At 45.1% G+C, this 5,270-nt stretch overlaps 1 pseudogene; it reads left to right on the top strand.

The window, feature by feature from the left end:
- The first annotated feature begins 2,383 nt into the window (after window positions 1-2,383).
- LOC125946169 (uncharacterized) lies at window positions 2,384-2,933 on the top strand (annotated as a pseudogene).
- The last annotated feature ends 2,337 nt before the right edge of the window (window positions 2,934-5,270 follow it).

The following is a 5,270-nucleotide window of genomic DNA, read 5'->3' as shown; positions in this document are numbered from 1 at the left end:
TGTGAAGTGTCGTGCGCGTGCAACTCGAAGCACTCAGCCCCTTAACCTTGTTCCATTTCAATGACGCTTGAACACTTTTAAATTTTCATTTTTCCCGTCATAGGTCGAACTCTAGAATGGCCTTGACGGCTCATTTCGATAGTTACCTCCCGCACAATTCACGAAAAAAGTGTATCACATCTCTCATTAGTTCTAAGACCTGCTGGTGCACTCTTTGTTTTTTTTTACCTTTGAATGCACGCCTTTCTTTACACGCAATATTGTTTATACTGACCATGCTCATATGTAACATGCTCTACTGATTGTATGCTGTATAATGTTTAATTTTACCTATTCAGGCTACTTATGTACCCACCCATGCAATGTCTCACACTTAGACGGCAGTATTTGTAAATAAATAAATAAATAAATAAATAAATAAATAAATAAATAAATAAATAAATAAATAAATAAATAAATAAATAAATAAATAAATAAATAAATAAATAAATAAATAAATAAATAAATAAATATTCGAGCCCGGGCCTCAGGTGTGGGAGACGAGCACGCTTGCCCGACGTCACGGCGGCTCCATGGTTCTGGCTGACTAAAGGTGTGTCTAGTGCGTGCGTCATTGCCGACGTCACGTCGCAGCCATCTGGCTGACTAAAGGCGTGGCCTAGTGCGTGCCTCATTGGGCACGGGATGGTGCAGCCAATTGGGAGGAGGTGGCGCCACGTCATGAGTGAACAAATTCAGCGCGTTCGTGACGTTATTGATCAACAGCTCACAGCTAACAGCTAACCTAACGGAGGCACGCAGGATTCTCACACAAGTCACTGAAGCTTAGGGGGAAGTTTAACCACGACACACTCATGCATGTAGGATTCGTTAACGAATCGTCATGAAATGCTTATGAAAGCGATTTGACGCGTCCAAGCACTTATGCACAGCAACGGTAGCGCACATGTTGGCACATGTACACCCCCCCCCCCCCCCCTTTTTTTTTTTTTTCTAGAGGATGCGGTGCATTCGCACGCTGCCGTGTTGCGTCGTCACGGGCGTACCCTTACGTCTGTGCTTCTACGTTGTCAATTTTTATTATAATGCGAAAACACTGCGTGGTAGTTCTGCCTGCTTTCAAATTACACAGGCTTCCTGTTTAGTTTGTGGTTGCGTTTCGCTGTTTTAGAACGAATTTTAATCATTGTGTAACTCTCCCTGTTTCCTGCTTCCTGCTTCAGATGTTCAACCTGGTGTGGGAAAGCTAACAGACAGCACAATCGAGTCGAGTGCATGCTCCGACGATGACGACTGTACCGCAAACGGCACACCACCTGACTACCGCTCAGCACAAACTAAGAGAAGAAGAATTTGGAAGGGCAATCTAATGAGAGATCCACAGACCGTTCAGTTCACTGGAGGAAGTGAACTTACAACAGATTTTTCAGAGCAATCGACACCACTCCAATACTTCAAGTATCTGTTCCCCAGCTCACTGATTTCGCTAATTGCAGATCAAAGTAACTTGTTTGCGTTACAGAAAGACGTGAGTCAGCCTCTTTGTACAACCACACAAGAGATCGAAACGTTTATTGGAACTTGCATGTGGATGCATCCATAATTCAAATGAGGAACACGAGGTGGTAGTGGAGTGCAGCGACCAGGGTCAGCCAAGTGGCTGACAACTTTCCGGTGGCTCGCTTCGAAAAACTGAAGCAGAACATCCACTTCACTGACAATAGTACTCTCGGCCCAAAGGACAATCGCCTTGCGAAGGTACGACCCCTGATAGACGCCATCAATGAGCGGTTGTCGCTGGTACCGCTTGAAGAGCACTTGTCTATACATTAACAGATCGTACCTTTCAAAGGTAGAAGCTCCCTGAAACAATACTGTCCCATGAAGCCCAAGAAATGGGCTTACAAAGCTTTCGTACCCTCAGGTGTAAGCGGCTTCTCCTACAAGTTAGAGGTGTATACTGGAAAAGAGAACTGAGCGGCAAGACTTCCAGCAAGCCTGACTGTGGAGCAAGTTGAAATATTGTTGTTCGGTTGTGTAGGATGATTCCGAGAGGAGTGTACTTCGACAACTATTTCAACTGCCCAAGTTTGCAGGTGTACCTAGAACGAGATGCTGTACACTGCATTGGTACGGTGCGGATCAACCGGGTCCCCGGAGTGAACATGCCTTTTGAGCAAGAAATGAAGAAAAAAGGAAGAGGACATTTTGAGGAGAGAGTTGCGGTTGTAGATGGCATTGAACTGTCATGTACAAGGTGGCAAGATAACAGAGCTGTGACCTTGCTTTCCTCCTTTGTTGGAACACAGCCTGTTGGAAATGCATCAAGATATGATCGACGAAGAAAGGAGCGGAGCGAAATACCATGCCCTTCGGTCATCACATGGGAGGTGTCGATCTATTGGACTCCCTCATCTCCCTGTATCGTCCCTAGCTGAGTTCAAAGCGATATTACTTTCGTGTTTTTCTCCCCCTTCTTGACTTGACAGCCGTCAATGCTTGGTTGCTGTACAAGAGAAATGCCATGACCAACCCTGATGAGCACACACAAAAGCTCCTTCCCTTGGCAGAATTCAAGGTGGACCTCGCTACGTCACTCTGCAAGGCTGGAAAGAAGCAGCTCAACAAGCGAGGAAGACCTAGCAATGGGTCTGTGGAACAGGGCATCGAATTGAAGAAAAAAAGAGGACCGTCAGCACCTACTCCTACTCAGGATGTCAGGCTAGATGAACCTTTGAGCTATCGAGTTTTATCTCAGTGCTCATTATTTGCATTTTGTTTTTCAGGTTGGTCACTGGGTTTTTTGGAGCCAGAAGCGGCAGCGCTGCAAGTTTTCTGGCTGCACGGGAATCTGCATGACGTACTGCTCGAAGTGTTGGAACCACCTTTGCTGCACAAACAAGAACAATTGCTTCTTTTTGTTCCACACTTAAAGATGAGTGTACCAATGATTGTCACGTGCAAATAAACATCTGAGTATGAATCACACTAAGTGTATCTTTCACCTTCAACTTCTTTGTTTTCGTGTTGTTGCAAATACGTAACGTACCCTTCTTCTGCAAATTCAAACGACATAAATCCGCTAACGTTAATTTACATGGGCGTACAGCTACTGTTATGCTTCCCTGAAACTCCATCATTAATGTTATGAGGAAACAAAAAATTGTGCAGTAAAGGGCTTAAACAGCTCCGCTGTTAAGACAGCATTCTTAGCAAACACAAATAAACACTTCGCTTAAACCGATTCCCACAGCGCGTGGGAGCCGCACTTTTTCGGGAGCGGCACAAACACTGGAAGAGGGGTATTGCACTTCCTCGACACACCATATCCGGACGCACTGCAGTTGGCATTGGCTTATCAGCCGGCCGGCTGAAACCATGACCAAGTCTGGCACGTGAATCGATCACACAGAGGAGCTGCATCGGAGTCGGTCTGATTTTCTGCAAACATCAATAGGTGGGAGCGACGTGTATTTATGGTCTCAATATCAGACATATCCGGATAGTGTGCGACAATCCGACAAGTTTGTTTGGGTGACCAGGTGACTGCCATTGAATTTGTGTGCATTAAGTCAGCGACATATAGACTGTGTAGCAAACCGTTCTTAGTTGATAACTTGTTGACAATACAACTAGCAATATATATTCCTAGTTCTGTGCACCTGACCTTGCACACAATGCCGTACGCATTGCCTAAGGTTAACATAAATTGACGTTTATGCCCACAGAAGACAGCAAACGAGATCACAAGAGCACGGAGAACGTAGCGTGGAAATGCACGTAGACATGTGTGAAGACTTGTACACCGCGGAACAGACTGCGTAATCATGAGCAACGCCCATGATACGCATCGTGCAATGATCACCGCATGTCACGCGAGAGTCAGACACAACTTCCGTTCGCAGGGGTGATGAAAATGAAATGACACAGCTCACGAAGCCGAGCTTACTCGGTGGCCGCTGCTTGCGCCACGAGATGTAAAAACGGAGAAAAGATTGGCAAAGCGATTTCTGTCACAGTGCAAACTTTTGCGTCTTTTCGCTTTGTTCTGCGTGTCTCTTACGCGAGAGCAGATGCGCAATTATACGAGGAATAATTACGCTACAGCGAGCTCCCCCGGACCATCGTATCGCACACCCTCCACCGAGAGAGAATAAAGAGACACGCCTTGGTCGGCCGCGCGCAGAATTCTTCTTAAACCACCAGAAGACGAGCAAAGAGGGGATGAAAATTTTCCCTTTTTGGTATTTTTAAATTCTGCAAGTATATAAGGTGGTAAAAAGCTAGGAAGAAATAGCGAAAACGAGTGGGCATAAACCCTAACGCAGGAGGGCATAATAAGCCTCTGGTGAAAATTAGTGAACTTAAGTGAAAGTACTTCTCTTTGAAAACAGCCCTCGAGGCGGAATTCTCCCCCTCCATTCCTCTCGTAAAAAATAAAAGAAAGAAAATAAAAGTCCTGGAAGAGAAAAAGACGAGCGTAGACAGAGGCACAAAAATCAGGCGTTGGAAGGAGGAGCTTCTTTCTCCCCGAGGAGGGAGCTGCGTTTTCTTTGGGGCGCGCAGAACCAACGTGCTTCACCGGCTATTTTGAGGTTCAAAGCGCCGGCTCTCTGAAATAGCAATTACCGCACTTTAATCCGCCAAGCGTATCGCCTCTCACGTTAGACGACGATGTGCTCTTATCGTCTCCTTTTCCAGTTACGCTCACTTTTCGCAGCAATATTCCCCGTGGCAATGTAGTTCTCCCGTCTCCATTTATTTGTCTTTTTCAGACTGCCGCAATATAGGTTTAGCGCAGGGAATATAAAGAATCCTAGAAAAAAATAAAGGGGAAAAAGAAAGGGATCGTAGAAATGCTTTGGCCATGAAAGGCACAACGAAGAGACGACTACATGATTAAAGAATGCAATGAACTGACGTTATGAATAATAATAATAATAATAATAACAAGAAATATGAAAGCAAGCATGCTTTCCCTTGACTCTACTTCCGCGATTATGAGACTGTATTCCCTGTGTCATTTCAGGTTCACTTTTGTTCATTTCTTTCTTGTAGGCCTCGTTTTTGTGTTCGCAACGAGTTTTCTTTCAAAGCTGAGGAAAGTCGGCTTCACCACTCTAAAAGCAGCCATGAGGGAAATAAACTGTTCGCCCTCAGGGTGAAGGCCCCATTTTTACAGTGTCGGTGAAGGTATTAAGCTTTTTTTTTCTTTTTTTGTGGGTGTGCCCAAGAATGAAAACCCTCCCGAAAGAACGAAAAATCTCAAC

This window comes from Dermacentor silvarum, chromosome 6 (assembly GCF_013339745.2).
Source record: "Dermacentor silvarum isolate Dsil-2018 chromosome 6, BIME_Dsil_1.4, whole genome shotgun sequence".
Taxonomy (NCBI): Eukaryota; Metazoa; Arthropoda; class Arachnida; order Ixodida; family Ixodidae; genus Dermacentor; species Dermacentor silvarum.
Note: the sequence above shows the minus strand (reverse complement) of the source record. Positions and strands in the feature narration are given on the sequence as shown.